This window comes from Chiloscyllium punctatum, chromosome 52, assembly GCF_047496795.1.
Source record: "Chiloscyllium punctatum isolate Juve2018m chromosome 52, sChiPun1.3, whole genome shotgun sequence".
Classification (NCBI taxonomy): domain Eukaryota; kingdom Metazoa; phylum Chordata; class Chondrichthyes; order Orectolobiformes; family Hemiscylliidae; genus Chiloscyllium; species Chiloscyllium punctatum.
The window spans coordinates 18,917,887-18,942,429 of NC_092790.1; the positions used below are offsets into that span (position 1 = coordinate 18,917,887).

At 43.3% G+C, this 24,543-nt stretch overlaps 1 long non-coding RNA gene across 1 annotated transcript in view; it reads right to left on the bottom strand.

The window, feature by feature from the left end:
* Positions 1-24,543, bottom strand: part of LOC140470844 (uncharacterized) — a 49,993-nt gene that overhangs the window by 20,087 nt on the left and 5,363 nt on the right. Inside the window, exon 2 of the long non-coding RNA XR_011956746.1 lies at positions 22,313-22,394. This is a non-coding gene — a long non-coding RNA (uncharacterized lncRNA). The remainder of the gene's footprint in view (positions 1-22,312; positions 22,395-24,543) is intronic.

The following is a 24,543-nucleotide window of genomic DNA, read 5'->3' on the forward strand; positions in this document are numbered from 1 at the left end:
TTCCACCAGCATACATTGAGCTACATCCCCATTTGCTTTCCCCATTCACTGAAAAATTAATGTTATTTTTTAATTTCAGTACCATAATGGTTATGATGCTGCCTATCTGGTACTTTCTCATTTATCTTGAGTCCAGTGGAAATACAATGAAACCAACAAACATGCAAATTTCCATCAATAACTTTGTTGATTTGAACACATTGTTTTATTTTATTGTCATACAACAAACATTTTGAAATCACAGCGGGTCAGTGTGGTATTAAGTAAACTCTTGATTTTTGGAACAAGCCTGCCCACACAGGATTCAAATTCTGCGACAGATCTTGAACAAGATGGCACACCTCGAAAATGGAGGGGGTGATGGACTCTCAGGGGAAATGTAGCACAGACAACTAAGTTTCGTATATTGAGACTGGCTGTAATGTAGCAAGGGGTCAGTAAGGTTCCAAACGATCGATTATGATGGGGACTCTCTCGTGAGAGGCCCACAGAGACGTTTCTGTGGCTGACAGCGAGAAATCAGAATGGAGTGTTGCCTCCCTGAGCTAGGATTAGGGGTATCATGGTTAGAGTGCAGAATATTCTCAATAGACAATAGACAATAGATGCAGGAGTAGGCCATTCTGCCCTTCGAGCCTGCACCGCCATTCAATATGATCATGGCTGATCATTCCTAATTAGTATCCTGTTCCAGCCTTATCTCCATACCCCTTGACTCCACTATCTTTGACTCCACTCAAAGCAAAGTGGGACTAGAGGGAGGTCATTGTACACATTAGAACTAACGACATAGGAAGGGAAAAGGATGTGACTGAAAGGAGACTATAGGAAATTAGGTAGGAATTTAAAAAAGGTCCTGAAGGTTAGTATGAGCTAGTGATGATAGGAATAGGAGACTAGAGCAGATGAACATGTGGCTGAGGAGCTAGTGCAGGGGAGAAGAGTTCACATGTTTGGTCATTGAAATCTCTTCTGGTGTAGAAGTATCTGTATTAGAAGGACAGATTGCATCAGAATTGGAAAGTGACTAATACAATGGCAGGGATATTTGCGAGAGCTGCTGGGGAGGGTGAAAAGAAGTAAGGTGGGGTGGGGGAATGGGAGGTGGGACCCAGGGAGACATTGAGGGAAGGGATCAATCTGAGACTGGTAAGTTGGCAAAGGGAGCCATTCAAACAGTCAGGAACAAAGCAGAGATTTAGGTAAGACTGATAAATTAAACTGCATTTGTTTCAGTGCAAGAGGCCTAATAGGTAAGGTAGATGAACTGCAGGCATTTGAGGAACATGTGACTTGTATAAAACTTCCATCTTTCATAATGGAATATGCTGACTTCTGTTTTTGATATGTAAAGTCCAGAAATTCTTTTAAATTACATTCTCAAGATAGCTCAGCTTTTTAAACAACAGGTGTGAATATGTGGGGTCATTATACAGACCAATGTCTCTTGGCAAAGTAAATGATTGGAACAAGTCAAAACTGTAGTCTGAATAGAATGTGCCATCTCTGTCAAGGTGGGAAGTGGATGCAATTCTGAAATGTCCTTGAACCAATCGACTTGCTCAGCCAGAAGGCAGTGAAGAGTTTGCAAAGGGTTAGGAATCACGTGCAGAGCAGAGTGGGTAAGGAGGTCAGATTTCATTCCCTTAAGGACCATCACAGACACGAACAGGAGAAGGCCATTCGCCCTCTCAAGCCTGCTCATCCATTCAATATCATCGTGGCTGATGCACCATTCCTCATGGTCGCTTTCCTGCAGGTAACATGAAACCCTCAATTCCCTGACTGATCAAGAATCTGTGTATCTATTCCAGCCTTAAACCTGCTCCCTGTCCCCACACACAGCTCTCTGTGACAAGGAATTCCAATGACACGCAACCCGCTGAGAGAAGAAACTCCTCCTCACCTCAATCTTCAATTTTGAACCAGATGATTGTTTGTTCCTGACAACAGTCATCAACTCCAGATCTGTTTTTGTTTAAAATCCCATTCCAAATTCACCACCTGCCACAGCAAGATTCAAATTCACATCTGCAGGGCATACCCTGGGGAGCTGAAAACAAAGGATGTTGCTTCCCCATTATTTCAGAAACTGAAAGTGAATCTCATCAAAATTGAGACCGGAATAAATTTCCCCACACCATTGAGCTAAACGTTAATGTCGACAGAATCCATACACTGTGGAAAGAGACCATTCAGCCCATCCAGTCTGTCCCAAGCCAGTGAAGAGGATCCCATCCATTCCGTGCATTAACCACGGCTAATCCCTCTAACCTGCAGATCATAGCATCCTAGTGTGGAAACAGGCCTTTTGGCCCATCAGCTCCATATATTGACCCTCTGAATAGCAACCAACCCAGAGCCACCACCTCTCCAATCCCTGTAACACTGCATTTCCCATGACTAATCCTCCTAGTGTGCAAAACTCTCACACTATGGGCAACTTAGCAAGGCCAATCCATCTGAACTGCACATCTTTGGACTGTGGGAGGAAACCGGAGCACCCGGAGAAAACCCATGCAGAGAAGGGGAGAATGTGCAAACTCCCAATAAACCGTGACCTGTGGCTGGAATTGTTCCTGGGTCCCTGGCGCTGTGAAGCAGCAATACTAACCACTGAGCCACTGTGCCACCCAATGTTTTTGCCACTGGCCATGCTGGGGTTGGTTAGCTCAGTTGATTCTATAGTAGGTTTACAATGTACAGTCACATTGACAGCATGCATTCAATTGCTGCTCTGGTTGACATTGCTGTGAGTGATCATTCCCTGTGCTTTAGATGTGGTGTCCTTCAGGTTAAACCATAAAACAGCTGTTTGCTTTTTCTCCCCCACACCCCTTTCTCCCTCTCTCTAATGAGACAATGGTGACGTTACATTAACTGCTTGCTAACAACATAACTCTGCTGATTAAAAATTAACTGCCCTCTTTTTCACTGCAAAATAACTTGTATCTTTCCTCCCTGATGCACTATTGGAGTGAGCTGTAAATAAAAGAAAAGACACTTTACCAGCGGTACATATCTAAATGAAGTGGGAGAGGGTGCACAGGGAGAATTACCAGCATATTGCCTTGGGGGCTGGAGAGTTTCAGTGATGGAGAGAGGTTGGACAGACTGGGGTTGTTGTCCCTACAGAAGAGTAGATTGAAAGAGATGGATTTATGAAATGATGAGGGATGAAGATAGGGGAGGCAGGAAGAAACTTTCCCCACTTGATGGAGGTAGGACAGGGATATAGATTGAAGGTAAGGCCCAGGAGGTTTTGAAGGGATGTGAGGGTGGTGTGCAATCTGGAAGTCACTGCCTGTAAGGATGGGAGACGCAGAAACACTCATCACATTGAAGGAGGATTTAAATGTGCACTCGTGACGCCAAGGCTATGGAGCCAAATGCTGGGGAAATGGGATAAGAGGTGGTTGTTTCTGACCAGCACAGATTCGGGCTATTTTCTGGGCTGTAGACATCTCAGAAATTATGACAAGTTCACTTTGAGATGTGTAAACTACATCCAAGATACCATCTAGCGTGATTTTGTACATTTCATGTTCAGAGATGGGGTGTTTGTCGTTGAAAGAGAGATTCAGCAGTTAAGGCCAATATGCTTTGGAGTTTAGAGGAATAAGGGAGATCCAACTGAGGGATATAGGGTCGTAAAGGGGTTGGGATTGACAAAGGAGACAGAGAGGATGTTTCCTCAGGTGTGACAATTTAGAACGAGAGGGTCATTGTTTCAGGAGAAGGGGGTGGAACAGATTGAAGTGAAAGATGTTGAGAAATGGCTTCTCTCCAAGGTAGAGGGGGTGGGAATCTTTGGGAATTCATCCCCCAGTATGTGGATGCCTGTCAGGACACTGAATAAATTGAAGGAGGGGGCAGACAGATTGTTAATCAGTGAGGGGTTAAAGGGAGGGGGGCAGGAAACTACAGTGAGGCTGGGATGAGATCAGCTGCAGCTGTATAGAATGGGGGAAGAAGGGTCCCGTGGGCTCCTAGCCCGTATGTTGTGTTGATCGTCCAGCTGCCTGAACACATTTTAGTGTGGCTGGCTCATAGCACATGCTCAGCAAGCTCTGAAAGTGAGGGCCTAAACTGTGTGATACATCACAGTCTGAGTGGGCGGCACGGTGGTTAGCACTGCTGCCTCACTGCGCCAGAAGACCTCGGTTCAATTTGCACATTCTCCCCGTGTCTGCAAGGGTTTCCTCTGGGTGCTCCAGTTTCCTCCCACAGTCCAAAAATGTGCAGGTTAGGTGAACTGGCCATGCTAAGTGAAGGGAATGGGTCTGGGTGGGTTGCTCTTTGGAGGGTCAGTGTGGACTTGTTGGGTCAAAGTGCCTGTTTCCACACTGTAAGTAATCTAATCTAGTCTCGTAGTAACCAAGATCATAAGATATAGCAGGCATTCGGCCCATCAAGTCTGCTCCGCCATTCCGTCATGGCTGATATGTTTGTTAACCCCATTTTCCTCCTAAGGGACGGAATTCCAGGATTTTGACCCAATGACACCAGAGGAACAGTGTTACATTTCCAAGTCAGGACACTGAGTGGCCCAAAGAGGAACTTGTAGAGGGTGGGTTTTTCCCACGTATCTGCTGCACTTGTCCTTCTAGATTGAAGTGGTCATGGGTTTTGATGGTGTTGCCTGAGGATCTTTGGTGTATTTTTGCAGTACATCTTGGTATTGCTGCTACTGAGCAAAGGTTGTAGAGGGAGGAGATGCTTGTGGATGTGGTTCCAATTAAGTGGGGACTGCTTTTTCCCTCGATGTTGAGCTTTTCAAATATTGTTGGAGCTGCAACCATCCAGGGAAGGTGGGGGGCATTCCATCACACTCCTGACTTGAGACTGAGATACTTGGAATGGCTCAATCAGGGAAGACTCTGACCATACATATCCCTCTAAGGAATAAAGGAATAAAATCATGAAGAATCAATATTGTTCTATCTTCCTCAGATAGATCCCAGGGTGCACCCTACGAATTCGAAGTTCAATCACACCCATCGCGCACATCCTCCCTCAGATATATGGAAAGCATTTGATTTTCTGCTGTTTAGTAATAATTCTCAAAGTACCCCCCCTTGTTCGAGGATCTCGAGGTTTTTAAACAAGATGATTAGTTGCCATTCTGTATCCCTGTGTTCTTCACTGAAGAGTACATGGCTCCAGCACAGCTCAAAACTAAAGGGTCAAAAGAAAAGATGGAAAGTTGTCTTCAACAGCAGTCAGACAGTCCCCAGGTGACAAATAATATCTGTCCCTGCAGAGTTTCTCCAACAGTTTCTGTATTTCTTTTCATTTCTGACATTCATTGCCTGAAGAAAGCTAATGGAATGCTGGCCTTTATATCTAGAGGACTGGAGTACAGGGATGCAGAAGGGATGCTGCAGTTATACAAAACCCTGGTTAGACGCCACTTGGAGGAGATCTGGGCACCACACCGGAGGAAGGATAGATTTGCCTGGGAGTACAGCGTGAGTTTACAAGATTGATACCTGGACTTCAGGGGTTATGTTATGAGGACAGATTACACAAATTAAGCCTGTTCTGTCCAGAATTTACACGGTTTAGGGATGATCTGATATTAACAAATGATATGATATTAACAGGAGAAGACAGGGTATAGAAATTGAAAGTGTTTCTATTGGTTGGGGATCCTTTAACGAGGGAGGGCATAGCTGGAGAATTAGGGCCAGACTGTTCAGGAGAGATGTTAGGAAGTACTACTACGCACAAAGGCTGGGAGAGGTTTGGGACTCTCTTCCACAAACAGCAGGCATTTCTGGATCAGTTGTTAGTTTTAAATCTGACAGATTGTTTTGTTGTTCAACAAAGTTATTAAAGGGGATAGGGGCCAGAGGCAGGTCTATGGAGTCAGGTCACAGATCTGCCATTGAATGGTGGAACAGGATCAAGGGGCTGAATGGATTCCTCCTGCTCCTTTATACAAATATTCCACATTAATAAATCATGGAATCCCCTGCAGTTACAAAGTGGCATTTCCACACACCGGAGCAATTAGTGATTTCAAATAGAAATTGAAACTCCAAATGTTTTATTTTCACAAGTTCCAGATTCCCACCATCCTCTGGGTGAAACAGTCCTCAAATCCCTCTCTCAACCTCTTACCCTTCACTTTAAAATGATGTCCCCCCCTTGTTACTGACCCTTTGATTCAGGGAAACAGCTACTTCCTGTGCCCCTGTCCGTGTCCCTCATAATAGCATCATAGAGTCTTACAGCAAGGAAACAGACCCTTCAGTCCAAGTAGTCCATGCTGTCCATAATCTCAACCTAAACTAGTCCCATTTGTTTTCACTTGGCACATATCTCTCCAAACCTTTCCTATTCTTGTACTTCTCTAAATGTCTTTTAAACATTGTATCTGACCTTGTATCCGCCACTTTGTCTGGAAGTTAAATCCACATGAGAACCACTAGCCATAAAAAAACGTTGCCCATCACTTTGATTTTAAAAATGTTTCTCCTCTCAACTGAAAAATATGTCCCCTGGTCTTTTCCCTGGTCCCCTACGGAAAAGGTACCTGCCATTCACCTCATCTATGCCCACCATGATTTCATAAACCTCCATACCCCTCAAACTTCTATGGTCCGGTTAAAATAGTTCCAGCCCATCCAGCCTCTCTTTATAACTCAATCGCTCCATTCCTAATAAAATACTGATATATCTTTTCCAAACCCTCTCCAGATTAATAATTTTCTTCCCATAACAGGGCAACCAGAACTGGACATAATACACCAGAACAGGCTTCACTAGTGTTCTGTACAACCACAACATGGTGTCCAAACTCCAACACTCAATGGTCTGAGCAATGAAGGCAAGTGTTCTAAACACTTTCTCAAACTCCCTGTCTACCTGTGACACAAACCCCAAAGAATTATGTACCTGAACCCTTAGGTCTCTCTGCTCTACAACACTAACAATCGTACAGACCTCTATTATGACCCCTCCACCATCAACCTTCTCTGTTCTTCAGGAAACAACCCAAACTTCCTTCCAACGCTTCCAAAGGTTTGTTTTTTGATCTTCCCAATCAGACAAATACCAGCACGATCGCTGACCAATATATGATGATGTAGGATCAGCAGCTCACAGATTCACATTCATTCAATAGACTTGACCCGATCTCTGCATATTCGAAATTTCTTGCAGGTCTGTCCTCATTCATGCCCTCAGCTCGAATTCCCATCACCTCCTTTGGAATGAAATATTTCCAGACCATTACCCAACCAAGTTCCAATCCCGCTTGTGACAACAACTTGTTGCTGTTCGCATGCACAAATCCCTGGCAACAAGGTCACTGAGCCAAGGTCCCAAGGAATTACCTCCTGGAATTGTCTGGAAGCTGATTCAGAACTTCTATGTTCATAGAATCACAAACTTTTACTGTACGGAAGGAGGCCACTCGTGTCTGTACCAACTCCTGAAACAGCTACCCAGCTAGTCCCACTCTCCAGCCTTATCTCTGTAGCCCTCTTACATCATCCCTTTCAAATTTATATCCAGCTCTCTTTTCAAACCTCCTATGGAATCTGCCTCCCAAGTAGCACATTCCAAACTCAACAACCCAGTAAGTTGCTCCTCATCTCATTCTCTCACTGACAATCTTGAAATTCTTTCCAGCCAGTTACTAATAAACCAATGAATTGCTTTCCCGTCAGAATTGTTGAAATTTTCAACACCTCAATAAGATCACCACTTCATCTTCTCTGCTCAATCTCCTGAACCTTTCCCTGTATCTAAAATCCCTCATTGTTGGTATCATTTTCATACATCTCCTTCACACTGTCTGCAGGGTCTGAACAGCCGTCATTAAATAAGGTGTCCAGAACAGAACAGAACAGAACAGAACAAAACCAGCCTGGGTAATAGAGTGCCAATTCCCTTTGTCAAATGTATTTCTAAATTCAGCTTTTGTTGCCGGTGATAGTAAGGTGTTATACACTTACAAAGAAATACCCAACAGATCAAAGGTTTATCTCCAATATGATCTACTATTCTCCATTCAATACTTGGGCTGTCACTGGAATTAATTTCTTTTCTGCCCTCTGCTTTGTGTTGGGTGTTGGGTATTTGGCTGGATGGCTGGTTTGAAATGTGGAGAAAGATTGACAGCGTGAGTTTGAATCTCTCACTGGCTGAGGTTACCATGAAGGATTCTCCTTCTCCATCTCTTCTCCTTGTGTGAGGTATGGTAACCCCCAGGTTAAACCCCCACCTATCAGTCATTACTCTCTCCTCTCGCGCTCTGTCTCTCTCTCTCTCTCTGACACTCCACCTGAGGTCCACCAGGGTCTTGTACAATTTCAACATCACCTCCTTGTTCTTGGAATCTATGCCCCTATTAATAAAGCCAAGGAAACTGTGTGTTTTATTAACTGCTCTCCTCCTGTTATGCTGCCTTCACTGATCAGTGGATGTATACCCCCAGGCTCCCTCTGCTCCTGCACCCACTTTAGTTTTTTTTTTACCCGCCTAAATGTATTGTCTTTCCGTTTCTTTCAACCAACATCATTCGCCAAATTTGTGTTGAATCAATTTTGTCTTTATTTTTGAATGTTCATGAATTAAAACCTATTTTGTTACATCAAACTTCATTTTCTCCATCCTAGTTGTTTTGCTACTAACAATATAACTCCACAAGAACATACAGTCTATGATCAGGTTGAGTCTATTTAACCCCTCAGGAACCTGCTCCGCTATCCCATCTGAGCCTCAACTCCACTTTCCCGCAAACACTCCCTTTGACCCATCACTGATTAACAATTTGTCTGTCTCCTCCTCCAATTTATGCAGTGTCCTGGGTGGTGGGAGGAGTGATCCTACAGATTTACAACCCCTTCCTCATTTGAGAGAATTCATTCCTCCTTATCTGTTTTCAATCTGCCCAGCTCCTTATCCTGAACCAATAACCTCTTGTTCTAGATTCTCCCACAAGAGCAAACATCCTCTCTTCATCTCCTTTGTCAATACCCCCTTTAGCATCTTATAGCCCTCAGTTAATTTACCTCTCTTCCAAACTCCAGAGAAACTGCTCAATCTCTCATCTAAGGCAAACCCTTCATCGCTGGAAATGATTGGGTGAATCTCTTCTGAACTGCCTCTGTCCTCGAGAGATCAAAATTGTACCAGTCTCTTCTCATAAGAACAACATTTTCATCTTGGCAATCAATTCCGTGATCTCCTTTGAACTCCCTCCAACTCAACTACATCCCTCCTCAAGGAATGGGACCAAAACTGTCCGCAGTACTCCGAATGTGGAAACCCTAATCCCTTGTACAGTTGCAGCAACAATTACCTACTTCCCTAATCAATTCCTTTCACAAGAAGTGTCTTCCTTGTGACCTGCTGTAGCCTTTGCACTAACATTTTGAACTTTCTCTTCTATTCAAATGATAACTTGCCTTTTCCAATTCTTCCAACTTCCTATTACTCCAATTTGACAGAACTGTGAACTTGAACTCCAAGTTCCCTCTGTTCCACTACACTCCTTAAGGCTTTATGATTCACCATGAAACTCCTACCTTGATTTGTCTTTCCAAAATACAAGACCTCACACACTCTCAAAGCTTATACTGACCATTCCATATCAAACCCGATCTTTCCAATTGCATGTAAATCATATCTCTCAGAATCTTCAAGTAAATTACCTCAGATAGATTAAGGCTTAATGGTCTCTAGTTCCCAGGTTTTTCTTTGCAACCATTCTTGAATAATGATACCTTTGCCACCCTCCACTCTTCTGTGACCTCACCTGTGGCTAAATATCAGCCAGGTCCCCCGCAATTTCTTCTCCAGCCTGTTGCAGTGAGGACCGAGAAATTGGACAAACTAATGGATATAAGGGTAGGAAAGTCTCCTGGCCCTAACGAGAGGACTAAAAGAGATGGCGCTATTGGTAATTTTCTAAACTTAGCTGGGCTCTGGGGCAGTTCCAGCAGATTGGAAAACAGCAAATGTGATGCCACTGTTTAAGAAGGGAGGGAGAGAAAACAAATGGGGAATTATAGGCCAGTTAGCTTAACATATGTAGTGGCAAGATGCTCAAGTCTATATTCAAGGAAGAAATAGCAAGGCATCTCAATAGAAATTGTCCCAATCGCCAGGCACAGCAGGTCATGTTTAATTAATCTTCTAGAATACTATGTAGACTTTATAAGTACGCTGAACAATGTGGACCAAGTGATGTGATATGTCTAGATTTCCATAAGGCATTCGACAAGGTGCCGTGCAAAAGGCTGCTGCATAAGATAAAGGTGCACGGCATTACAGGCAATCAATTATCATGGAGAGAGGGTTGGTTCACTGACAGGAAGAAAAGAGTGAGGAAATTTGAATGCTTTTCTGGTTGGCAATCAATGACTAGTGGTGTGCATCAGGGATCAGTGTTAGGACTGCAATTGTTTACAATTTACACAGATGGTGTGGAGTTGGGGACCACATGTAGTGGGTTAAGGTTTGCAGGTCACAAATGTTTAGAGGCATATGTTCAAGAGTGTGGGTGAAGGTCTGGCAGATGGAGTACAGTGTTGGTAAATGTGAAGTCATCCATTTTATTAGCAATAATAGTAAAAAGGACTATTATTTGAACAGTAAAAATTTGCAGTAAGCTACTGTGCAGTGAGACTTGGGTTTCCTTGAGCATAAATTGCAGAAGGCTGGTCTGCGGATGCAACACCTAAATACTAAGGCAAATGGAATATTGTCCTTTATTGGTGGAGTGATTGAGTTTAAAAGCTGGGAGGATATGTTGTGGCTGTATAGGGTGCTGGTGAGGTCACATCTAGAGTACTGCGTGCAGTTTTGGTCTCCTTACTTGAGAAAGGAGGTACTGACACTAAAGGGGGTGCAGAGTAAGCTCACTAGCTTCTTGAGTTGAGGGGGTTGCTTTAAGAGGAGAGACTGAGTAGGCTGGGATTATTATCATTGGAATTGAGAAGGTTGGTGGGGGGGGGGGGAAACGAATCTTACACAAACATATAAAATTATGAAGGGAATAAATGAGATTGAAGCAGGAAGAAAGTTGCCACTGGTGTGTGAACCTAGAACAAGAGGGCATTGACTCAAAATTAGGGGGAGCAGATTTAGGACTGAATTGAGAAGGAACTTCTTCACCCAGAGGGTTGTGAATTTGTAGAATTCCCTGCCCAGTGAAGTAGTTGAGGTTTCCTCATTGAATGTTTTGAAAGCTAAGATAATGTTTTGAAGAGTAAAGGAATTCAGGGTTATGGTGAGAGGCTGGGTAAGTAGAGCTGAGGCTGGGAAAAGATCAGCCATGATCTTATAGAACGGCAGAGCAGGCTCAAAGGGCCAGATGGCCAACTCTTACTCCAGATTCTTATGTTTGTAATTCTTAGTGGTCAATCATCCCAAACCTAGAACATCACTGCAGGAGTTTCTCAGGTTAGTATCTTCGGCCTAATCGCTCTGAGCTGCCTCAATGTCTTTACGTTTGAATGAAAGTCCAAGTTGGTACTCTGATTACACAATATGTAGCACCATTTTAGACTCCTCAGGCACACAAGCAATCTCTGGCCTAACACTGTAAAAGATGATCAGTCACATGGAACACATTTTATGGAACAGAACATCTCAACATCCTTCAGGAGAGTTTGCAAAATAAACATTGGGTACCGACACATTGAATGGTATTCCCTTTAATGACGAAAATTTTAATTGCAGGACAAGTTTTGAACAAATATTAACAAGGAGAGAGGCAGACTGCTTGAGGGATGGAATATCAGAACATCCTGATCAGGCAAGGCTATAATGGAGTAATGACAATCAGAGATGCTAAAGTGGGCAGAGTGACTGGAATGCAGCTATCTCAGTGAGGAAATGCAGGTAACAGAGGCAGGGAGCAACACAGCCCAATATGCAGATATCACAAAGTTACGGACTAGATATTACAGTGATCAAGGGATTTTTGCAATTTTTAACTGGAGCAAATTTCTACTCATGGAAGCAGTAGCTTAGTGGATTATCGGCAGACTATTAAACTAGGGATCCAGGTAATGTTTGGGGGATCTGGTTTTGATATCCACTATGACAGATGATGGAATTTGAATTCAATGACAATCTGGAATCAAAAGACTAATGATGACCTGGTTGATTGTTGGAATATCCCACTTAGTACACTGAAGTCCTTTTAAAAGAAGGAAATCCTGTCCATACCCATTCTAGATCCACAGCAATGTGGTTGTTTCTTAACTGCCCTGGATGAGTGAGTGATGCCCACATCCTGTGACTCAATAAATCAATAAAACATCCAGTGCTGTAGAATACACTGTCTGATAATTTTGCAACAGTGGAATAATGGAGACATTGGGTTATCTGATGAGGTAGAATTGGGTAATGACAGCAGATGTGTGAAAACTAATGCCATGCCTTTGGATGAGCTCACCTCATGGTGTTGTATGATTGAGAATAGCCTGAGCCAGGGATAGGCTCCTCCCTTGGGGGTTACCAAGTTCTAGGTTTTTGGAAAGGGAAGGGAGTTTGGAACTGAGGCCACGTTGGTTTTCACTGGATGGACGATAATGGTGGAATTCAAGTGACAGGGACCTTACCTGATAAGAGCAAGAACTGTTACCAATATCAGTGAATGGGAGGAGGTTGAGTGGGAAAATGGTCAAGAGACGAGAAGTTGGTTCTCGTGGACACAAGGAGCTCCCAAGGTAGGAGGGATTGAGTATTCAGGACTCTGACAACGTGGAACTTCAGAGACAGTTTCAGGGAAAGGAGGGACATGGAAGAGACAGCTGCTCAGATTATCTCAATCTGAAATAATAAAGCAGTTGCATGAGCTCCTTAAAAGCTGGAGGAGAGAGAAAGGGAAACTTTTCAAAAGGAAGTGCAAAGGACTTTAGAAAGTGTTAGCACAAAATTGATATAATTGACTTTTTATCCTTTTATTAACACCTGTAAACCAAGCTAGAATTTCCACACAGTCAATTGAGAAAGTCTCCAATGATTCAAATTGGATGCTGGGTGTGATCAACAGCAAATTCCAACTCCTTCAGTTATGTAGTTATCTTCGTGTTGTAATGCATACCCGGTATCATATTACAGGGCTCCAGTAACAGATAATGATAGTGCATTGCGATAGGTTAGTCGAATCACTGGTACATGAGCTCATGCTGAAAACAAGGTGGTTGTAATGTGATAGGTTAAGTGTGATGGAGGGAACCAGTGTGACAGACGGTGATTAGTTTAGAAAGATATAGCAAGCCAGCATGATTGGTTATGGTAATGTTATCCGATAAGTGCGGGAAGAACAACTGTATAAGTTGCAGGAGAACAAAGAGCCTGTGGAGAGCCAGGGAAGACATTCCCTGGCTCCCACAGCTTTGATTTTGCAAGATGAAAGTTTAAGTCGTGAAGGATTTTCTGTGTCTCCTGGTAATTTTTTATAAAACATTGAGTGATTCTTCCATAACACAATCAGAGGGAGATCACTTCAATGAGCACTTAGAAATTAGAAATAGGTTTTATACAGTGTGGTTAACACACAGTGCATTTATTTCACTGTCATCCAGAATAGTCAGAAACCTGCCCCAGTGGATATCATTCAGTTATCAGTTGCAAAAATAATTAAGTTCTTTGACATAGCTCCATATCAGGTGGGAATTGAAACAAAATCTTCTGACTGAGACACAGTAAACACCAGGCACTGGAATTTCTCATGAATATGCTGGTGTTTCAGCAGCTTGGATTTCACAATGATTCTCTTCCCACAGTCAGTACAGCAGAACAGCCTCTACCTTCTGAGAGATCGCTGGTGTTTTAACAGGTTGGATTTATGAGAAAATCCTTTGCCATCGTGTGAGCAGGTGGACCCAGTGTGGATCCGCTGGTGTTTAATGAGGTTGGATGATGGCTTGAACCCACACCCACAGAGAGTACATGAAGGGTCTCTCGTCACTGTGAGGATGTTGTTGGGATATCAGTGCCCCAGAGTTTTTAAACACCTTCCACATTGAGCATTTCAAAAGGTCTGTTCTCTGTGTGAACTTGCTCAGGTTTCAGCAAGCTGGATGATCGAGTGGCTCCTTTCCCACCCTTAAACAGATGAATAGCCTATCCCCAGTGTGGCTGTATTTATATCGTGACGGGCAGCGATCTGTTGAAGACTTGTCCACATGTATAACACACATATGGTTTCTCCGCCACTGTGAATGGTGCTTTTTTACTTCAAACCCAATGAAATTCAGGTGGCCATAAACTCGGCAGCTTGGTCAGATTGGGAAGTGATGCTTCGTTTTAAGTCTCCTCATTGCAAATAGTCATCTAATTCCCTGTGAAGTTCATGGAAAGCAAAGAGCAAACCAAGTAAGAACCCAAAAAAGAAAATGTTTAAAACCATCAGATGCAATAGCAGAACTAGGTAACTCAACCCAGCAAGTCTGCTCTCACCATTCTACTTGCGCCTCCACTTTCAAGGAGCTGGGGACTTCAATATGCAGGTGGACTAGGAAAAACAGGTTGGTAGTGGTTCTCAAGAAAACGTGGAATTATAGAAGAGATTTTTTTTTGTTTGGAGCAGTTTGTGGCAGAGCCCACTCTGGAACAGGCAATTCTGGATTTAGTGATGTGTAACGAGGGAGACTTGATTAGGGAGCTCAAAGTGAAGGAACTCCTCGGAGGCAGCGGCCATAACATAATAGAGTTCACCTTGCAGCTTGAGAGGGAGAAGATTGAATCAGATGTAACGAGATGACAATTGGATAAAGGTAACTACAAAGACATGTGGGAGGAGCTGGACAGAGTTGATTGGAAGGGTGAGCTGACCAGCGAAGACAGTGGAGCAGCGATGGCAGGAGTTTCTGGGTTAATTCAGGAGACTTGCAGAAATTCATCCCAAGGAAGAAGAAAAATACTAAGGGGAGGATGAGACAACCCTGGTTGACAGGGGAAGTCAGGGAGAGCATAATGGCAACACAAGCAGCATATAGTGTGGTAAAGATTCGTGGAAGCCATAAGATTGGGAAGTCTTTAAAAAATAGAAATAACTAAAAAAGAGGTGGGGATGGGGAAAGAAGTGAAATATGAGAGTAATCTCGCAACTAATACAGAAGAGGGCTGCAGGCAATTTTCTTAGATATCTAAACGGCTACAAAGAGACAAGAGTAGACATTGGACAGCTTGAAAACAATGCTGGAAAAGTAGTAATGGGGAAACACGGCATGGCAGAGGATCTGAAGAGGTACTTTCCATCATTTTTTAAACAGAGGAAGATACCAGCAACTGACAAGAACTTCAAGGGAAACTTGGGGACAGAAGTGAGTGCATTGGCCATTGGTAAGGGGAAGGTGCTGGGAAGCTGAAGGCAGATAAGTCACCAAGACCGGATGGATTACACTCCAGATAACTGAAGGAGACAGCAGAGTAGATTGGAGAGGCATTGGTGATGATCTTTCAGAAAGCACTGGAGTCAGGCAGGGTCCCAGATGACTGGAAAATGGCTAATGCAGAGGCAGAGGCAAGAAACTATAGGCTATGTAGCTAGAATGTAGTCATTCCTAAGGCTTGAGAATCCCTTGTTTAGAATGAGGGTGCAGAGTACTTGAACGTGCAAGGTAAAATAGGGCAGAGTCAGCATGGCTTTGTTAAGGAGAGGTCTTCCCTGACAAATCTGTTCAAATTCATTGAGGAAGTAACAAGCAAGTTAGACAACACAGAGCCAGTGGATGTAATCCATTTGCATTTCCAGAAGACCTTTGATAAGGTACCACACAGCAGGCTGCTAAATAAGGTAAAGGCAGTGAATTGGCTGCCTGGCAGAAGGCAGAGAGTCAGGATAAAAGGGACTTTTACAGAACTGGCAGCCAGTGACTCATGGACTTGCACAGGGGTCAGTGTTGGGAACACAACTATTCATGTTATGCCTTAATGATCTGGACAAAGGAACAAAGGGTATTCTTACAAGTTTGCACATGGGATAGATGTCGGTGGAGGGGCAGGTAGTGCCGAGGAGGTGCGGAGGGTGTAGAAGGATTTGGACAGGCTGCAAGAATGGACGAAGAAGTGACAGATGGAATACAATGTGGGAAATTGTGAGGTTATGCACTCTGGTAGAAGGAATAAAGATGTTGATAACTTTCTGAATAGGGAAAGTCTTCAGAAATCTCAAAGGCAAGGGACCTTGGGAGTCTTAGTTCAGAAATCCTCTTAAGGTTAACTGGCAGGTTCAGTTAGCAGTTTGGAAGGCAAGTGCCATTTTCACATTTATTTCAAGGAGGCTACAATACAAGAGCAGAGATGTACTGCTGAGGCTCTATCAGCTCTGATCACGCTGCATTTGGAATATTGTGAGCAGCTTTGGCCCATTATTTCGGGAAGGATATGCTCGTGTTAGAAGGAGCCCAGAGTATATTTACCAGAATGACCCCCGGATGATGGACTTATCAGAAAAACAGCAACTGAGAATAACTCTGGGTCTGTATTCAATAGATTATAGAAGTATGAGGGGGATATAGGAAGGATAGAAATGCAGGTAAAAGAGAAGGTGAAGTGGTGTTTTTGATTAAGGAAAACACTGCTGCTCTAAATAAAGAAAATATTTCTGAAAAAGATCATTCAGTGAAAATATCTGGGTTAAAATAAGAAAGGGATAATCACCATGATGGGACTGTACTATAGGCCCCCCAACAGTCAGAAGGAAACTGAGGAACAAGTATACACAGATTTCAGATATATGTAAGAATATAAAGACTGTAATAGTTGCTTCTTACAAACATTGTCTGGAAGTACCATTGTGTTCAAGGCTTGGATGGAGAAGAGACTTTTAAAATTTGAAGAAAATTTCTTAATCAACATGTAAATGTTCAGCGAGAAGGAGCTTCACGTTCCTGGATACAAATGCTACAGGAAGCTTAGAAAGTGGGGGCAAGAGAGGAGGGGAGTGGTACTTTTGATAAGGGATACATCACTACTGTACTTAGGGACGATGTTTCTGGGAATATATCCAGGAAGTTATTTGGATGATACTGAGAAATAAGGAAGGGATGGTCATCTAATTGGGATGGTATTAGATTAGATTAGATTACTTACAGTGTGGAAACAGGCCCTTCGGCCCAACAAGTCCACACCGACCCGCCGAAGCGCAACCCACCCATACCCCTAAGCGAACACTACGGGCAATTTAGCATGGCCAATTCACCTGACCTGCACATCTTTGGACTGTGGGAGGAAACCGGAGCACCCGGAGGAAACCCACGCAGACACGGGGAGAATATGCAAACTCCACACAGTCAGTCGCCTGAGGCGGGAATTGAACCCGGGTCTCTGGCACTGTGAGGCAGCAGTGCTAACCACTGTGCCACCGTGCCACCCACAGACTCCCTGATGGTCAGCAAGAAATTCAGAAAGAAATTTGTAGAATAATATGGTGGATATGGTAGGGGATTTTAACATTACAAAGGTAGACAGGGACTGCCGTAGTGTTAAGGGTTTAAAAGGAGAGGAATTTGTTAAGTGTGTACAGGGAAAGTTTCTGATTTAGTATGTGGATGATCCTGCTTGAGAAGATGCAAAATTTGACCTTGTCCTGGGAAATAAGGCAGGGCAGGTGACTGAGGTGTCAGTGGGGGAGCAGTTTGGAGCCAGCAACCATAAATCTGTTTGTTTTTAAATAGTGATGGAAAAGGATAGACCGGATCTAAAAGCCAAACTTCGAAATTGGAGGAAGGCTAAGTTTGACAGCATTCGGCAAGAACTTTCAAAAGCTGATTGGGGGCAGATGTTTGGAGGTAAAGTGAAGGCTGGGAAATGGGAAGCCTTCAAAATGCGATAACAAGGGCCCAGTGTTAGTATATTCCTGTTTGGGTGTAAGGAAAGGCTGGTAGGTGGCGGGCATGTGGGATGACGAGAGAAATTGAGGTTTTGGTTAAGAAAAAATGCAGCATATGTCAGGTATAGACAGAAGAAATTGAGTGAATCCTTAGAGTATAAAGGTCGTAGGAGTATCCTTAAGAGAGAAATCTTGAGGGCTAAAAGGGGACATAAGATAGCTTTTGCAAATAGAAGGAAGGAGAATGCAAAGAGTTTTCAGAAATAGATTAAGGACAAAACAGTAACTAGGAAGAGAATAGGGCCTCTCGAAGATCAGCAAGGCACCTGATGCGTGGAGCCGAGGGAGATGGGGAAGATACCTAATGAGTATTTTGCATCAGTGTTCTCTGTGAAGGAGGACATGGAAGATAATAGAATGTGGGAAAATAGGTAGCGACATCTTGAAAAATGTCCATATTACAGAGGAGAAAGTGCTGGATGTCTTGAAATGCATAAAAGTGGTAAGTCCCCAAGACCTGATATGTGCACCCTCGAACTCTGTGGGAAGGTAGGGAAGTGATTGCTGGGCACCTTGCTGAGATATTTTTATCATTGATAGTCGCAGGTGACGTGCTGGATGACTACAAGATTGTTAACGTGGTGCCACTATTTAAGAAAGGTGGTAAGGAAAAACCAGGGAACTATAGACCAGTGAGTCTGATGTCAGTGGTGGGCAAGATGTTGGAGGGAATCCTGAGAGACAGGATTGACATACATTTGGTAAGGCAAGGACTGATTAGGGATAATCGGCATGACTTTGTGTGTGGAAAAACGTGTGTCATGAACTTGAATGAGTTGCTTTGAAGAAGTAACAAAGAGGATTGTGAGGTCAGAGTGGTGGATGTGATCTACATGGCCTTCAGTAAGGCGTTTGATGAGGTTCTTCATGGGAGATTGGATAGCAAGGTTCGATCTCATGGAATACAGAGAAGATGCTAATTGGATGCAGAACTTCTCGATGGTAGAAGACGGGGGTGGTGGTGATGGAGAGATGCTTTTCAGACTGGAGTGTGACCAGTGGTGTGCCACCAGTATCCACTGCTTTTCATAATTTATGCGAATGATTTGGATTTGAACACAGCAGGTATAGTTAATAAGTTTGCAGATGACACCAAAATTGGACAACAAAGAAGGTTCCTTCAAAGTATAACAGGGTCTTTAAAGTTTGGGAGAAGATTTGTCGCTCGGGTGCTCGTTGTTGTGGTTCTGTTCGCCGAGCTGGGAATTTGTCTTGCAAAGTTTTGTCCCCTGTCTAGGTGACATCCTCAGTGCTTGGGAGCCTCCTGTGAAGCACTTCTGTGCTGTTTCCTCCAGCAATTATAGTGGCCTGTCTATGCCGCTTCCGGTTGTCAGTTCCCGCTGTCCGCTGTAGTGGCTGGTATATTGGGTCCAGGTCGATGTGTTTGTTGATAGAGTCTGTGGATGAGTGCCATGCCTCTAGGAATTCCCTGGCTGTTCTCTGTTTGGCTTGCCCTATAATGGTAGTGTTGTCCCAGCCAAATTCATGTTGCTTGTCATCTGTGTGTGTGGCTACTAAGGATAGCTGGTCATGTCGTTTCGTGGCTAGTTGGTGTTCATGGACACGGATCGTTAGCTGTCTTCCTGTTTGTCCTATGTAGTGTTTTGTGCAGTCCTTGCATGGGATTTTGTACACTACATTGGTTTTGCTTATGTTGGGTATCGGGTCCTTCGTTCTGGTGAGTTGTTGTCTGAGAGTGGCTGTTGGTTTGTGTGCTGTTATGAGTCCTAGTGGTCGCAGTAGTCTGGCTGTCAGTTCGGAAATACTCTTAATGTATGGTAGTGTGGCTAGTCCTTTGGGTTGCAGCATGTCCTCGTTCCATTGTCTTTCCCTTAGGATGTTGATGAAATTGCGGGGGTATCCGTTTTTGGCAAATACATTGTATAGGTGTTCTTCTTCCTCCTTTTGCCGTTCTGGTGTGCTGCAGTGTGTTGTGGCCCTTTTGAATAGTGTCTTAATGCAACTTTGTTTGTGTGTGTGTTGGGGTGGTTGCTTTCATAGTTTAGGACTTGGTCTGTGTGTGTGGCTTTCCTGTAAACCTTTGTGGTGAATTCTCCGTTCGGTGTTCTCTGTACCATCACGTCTAGGAATGGGAGTTGGTTGTCCTTTTCTTCCTCTCTAGTGAATCGGATTCCTGTGAGTGTGGCATTGATGATCTGGTGTGTGTTCTCTTTTTCTGTGTTTTTAATTATTACAAAGGTGTCATCCACATATCTGAGTTTGGGTTGAATTTGCGGTAAGACTGTTTGTTCTAACTTTTGCATTACTGCTTCTGCTATGAGTCCAGAGATCTGTGAGCCCATGTGTGTTCCGTTGATTTGTTCGTATATCTGGTTGTTGAATGTGAAGTGTGTTGTGAGGCACAAGTCCAGTAGTTTAAGTATGCCGTCTTTGTTGATAGGTTCAACGTCCTGTTGTCTGTTATGTCTGTCCAGCAGGTTGGCTATTGTTTCTCTGGCTAGGATTTTGTCGATAGAGGTGAACAGTGCCGTTACATCGAATGAGACCATAGTTTCTTCCTTGTCTTTGTGTATATTTCTGATGATGTCCAAGAATTCCTGTGTCGATTGTATAGATTGTCTGGATCCGCTGATCAGGTGTTTCAGTTTCTGCTGTAGTTCTTTAGCCAGTTTGTGTGATGGTGTCCCTGGTAGTGATACTATGGATCTGAGTGGGATGTCTGGTTTGTGCACTTTGGGTAGTCCATAGAATCTGGGCGTGTTGTTGCTTTCAGGTTTCATTCTTTGTAGGTCAGACCTGGTTATCTGTCTGTTTTTTTTTGTAGATTCCTCAGTGTGTTGTTTATCCTATTGGTGAGCTGTGGGGTGGGGTCAAACCCTCTCTTTTGATAGATGTTGGTATCTGCAAGTAGTTGTTGTGCTTTTTGGATGTGCTCTGCTTTGTCCAGGATGACCGTCATTCTGCCTTTATCTGCTGGTAGTATGATTATGTTCTTATCGTTTCTTAGTGATTTTAGTGCTTCCCTCTCCTTGGCGTTGAGGTTATGTGTTTGTCTTTTTCTTGTTGTTATCAGCGGTACGATACTTTGTCTCACTGTTTGTTGTGTCTCTTCTGTAAGTCCATTGTTCCTGAGTGTGCATTCTAGTGCTGCTAGGAAGTCTGCTGTCTTGGCGTCCCTGTGGTTGTAGTTGAGTACCTTGGCCAGTATTGTTCTTTCCGTGTCTGTGAGCTGTCTGTGGGAGAGGTTTTTATCCCAGGTGTGTGTTGTGGTGTCCTCTTAATTGTGTGTTAGTTTGGCCATTTTTTCTTTTAGTGCCGTTTTTTTGCGGTGTGTTGTCGTGTTCTGTCCTATGGTGACGGCCTGTTCGATGGTCCGGGTCCATTCCTGAGTGGTGGTTTTTGAAATTAACGATTTTTGGCGCGCAATTTCTTGTCAGTATTTGTGTAGTCTGTTGTGAGCGTCTGTAATCATTACCTGGATCATCCTGAATCCATTCTGCCTGGCTGTGTCCCTGGCTTGTGGGTCTTGATCAGATGGGCCAGTGGGCTGAGGAGTGGCAGTTGGAGTTTTATTCAGATAAATCTGGGGTGCTACATTTTGGAAAGGCAAATCAGGGCAGGACTTGTACACTTAATGGTAAGACTGTGGGGAGTGTTGCTGAACAAAGAGACCTTGGAATGTAGGTTCATAGCTCCTTGAAAGTGGAGGCGCAAGTAGATAGGACGTTTTCTTCATTGGTCAGTGCATCGAGTAGAGGAGTTGGGAGGTCATGTTGTGGCTGTGCAGGTCATTGGTGAGGCCAGTTTTGGAATAGTGCATGCAATACTCATCTCCTTCGTATTGGAAGGATATTGTGAAATGTTGAAGGGTTCAGAAAAGATTTACAAGGAATTTGTCAGGGTTGGAGGATTTGAGCTATAGAGAGAGGCTGAACAGGCTAGGGTTGACCACATAGGTTTATGAAGTCATGAGGGACAATGTCTCTTTTCTGAGGTGGAGAAGTACAAACCTAGAGGCATAGGTTTAAAGTAAACGGGGAAAAATTTTAAATGGACCTAAGCAGCAACTTTTTCACGCATAAGATGGTACGAGTAAGGAATGGGCTACCAGAGAAAGAGGAGGAGGGTGGTACAATTACAACATTTAAAAGGCATCTGGATGGGTCCGTGAATAGGAAGGGTTCAAAGGGATATGGGTCAAGTGGGACTAGATTAGTTTCTGACATCTGGTTGGCATGGATGAGTAGGACCAAAGAGTCTGCTTCAGTGCTGTACATCTCGATGGCTGTGAATGATAACATTTATTGGAAATCGGGTAATGTGAATTGAGAATGGAGAGGGATAAAAAAAGATATAATTGCTTGGTGGTATTTGACTATTCTTGTGAAAACCTCTCTATAGAAATTGAGCTCCATGTGTGTCTAATTCAACTGCTCTGTGACTGTGGAAAGTATGTTTTTCAGTCCGACAGCAATAACATACCTGCTGTTTGTTAGAAGGAACTGATCACACTTGGCTTCGTACTGAGAGAATGTTACATTGTCTTGATCCTTCATGTAATTGTCTGGAGGAAGAGAGAAGAGACACCCCCTGTAAATCAACATTAAGTGAGTTTGACAGTGTCAAACCTTTCAATGTAATATTCATTTTATAATCATGAGGCTGTGTTTCTTTCAGGCCAGCATTTCAAACAGAACTACAAGTCTGACTCCATTCTTGGCCCGAGTTGCTCTTTGTCTGGTGAGTGTAACAAAAGAAATCTGTACCAATTCACTGAGAACCAGCTACTAACCAACACCTCTACAGCTCCACAATGGGGCTACCCAATACAAGTTTGTATCTGGATCTGAGAGTTTCCTTATCAATCCATACCTGTCAGTTCCTGCGAGGTGAATGTGCGAGTACGGCTGTCAACCTGTACCTGTCAGTATAGGCTGTGCAAATGTAAGAGTTAATATAGTTATCAATCTCTCCCTGTCACTCTCTGCAATGTCCAAAATGTATTTATTAAAGAGTGACAGAGACAGATTGATAACTACGTTCACACATTCATGTAGTATAAACTGACAGGTATAGATTGATAACAACTCATATCCACATCGTGGAAACTGGAAGAGACTGATTGATAAATACATTTTATATAAATAGGATCAGTCCCTATGTGGAGAAAGTGAGGACTGCAGATGCTGGAGATCAGAGCTGAAAATGTGTTGCTGGAAAAGTGCAGCAGGTCAGGCAGCATCCAAGGAACAGGAGAATCGACGTTTCGGGCATCAGCCCTCCTGTCGATTCTCCTGTTCCTTGGATGCTGCATGACCTGCTGCGCTTTTCCAGCAACACATTTGCAGCTCAGTCCCTATATGCTTCACTGATGGGGAAGTGTGAGTTATCAATATATATGTGTGAGTTTAGTTACCTGTCAGTTTCTGCCGTTGTGAAGGTGTGAATTTACTTAACAATCTTTCCCTAACAGTTTCTGCAGTGTATCCGACAGTCAGTTTCAGCTTTGAGAACAGGTGTGTCATTCTTCGTATCTCCCTGTCAGTTTCTTCTGTATGAATATTAAATGCAGTCATCAATTTGTACCTGTCAGTATCTTCTGTGTGAATGTAGATATTGATCTCTACCTGTCAGATTTAGCTGCAATCAATTTCTCAGTGCAATGATCAAACAGTATCCTGTCAGGTTTTGCTATTTGACACCAGAGTGTCATTGTCAATCAGTTTCTACTATGTCAATTTGAGAGAGTCCATACCAATCTGTCCCTGTCAGATTCTTCCCTGTCAATATGTGAATAGTACAGTTATCATTCTCTAACTGTCAATTTCTACCTGTGTAATTGTCAATCTGTACCTTTCAGACTCTGCTGTGTGAACACATAAATATAGTTATCAATCTATAGCTGTCAGTTTCTACTTGGTGACTATGCCTGTGTAATTGTCAATTCCTGCCAGTTTATGCTATGTGAATGTGTGAGCTGAGCTTTCATCTGTCACTATCAATTTCTGCTTTGTGAATAAGAGAGTTTAGTTATCAATCCTTCCTGTCAGGTGCTGTAATGTCAGGGTTTGAATGTATTTATTCATCTTTTCCGGTCAGGTTGTGTGACTGTAGCTATCAACCTGTACCTCTCAGATTCTGCGACACGAGAGTGTAGTTATCCACTTGATTTGATCTGATTTATTATTGTCACATGTACAGAGATACAATGAAAAGTATTGTTTTGAGTGCCTTACAGGCAGATCATATCATACAAAGTGCATTAGGGCAATAGAACAGAATCTGGAATACAGTGTTAATGGTGCAGAGAGACAGAATAACATTAAAATTTGAGAGGTCCATTCAAAAGTCTAATAACAGCACAGAATCAGTTCTTGAATCTTTTGGACGGTATATTCAAACTTCTGTATTTTCTACCTGACAGACCAGGGTGGAGGAGTGTAGAACCAGGGTCAGATGGGTCTTTGATTATGTTGGTTGCTTTCCCAACACAGGAGAAAGTATAAATGATGCCTTTGGATAGAAGGCTGCTTTCAGTGGTGGATTGGGCTTTGTTCACAACTGACTGTAATTTCTTGTGGTCTTGGGCAGAACAGTAGCCATACCACACTCTGCACACCACCTATCTGGATGTGTCATCGATAAAAATTTGCAGGAGTCTTTATAGACACGGTGAATTTCCTTAGCCTCCTGAGGATATCTGCTTGGTGAAT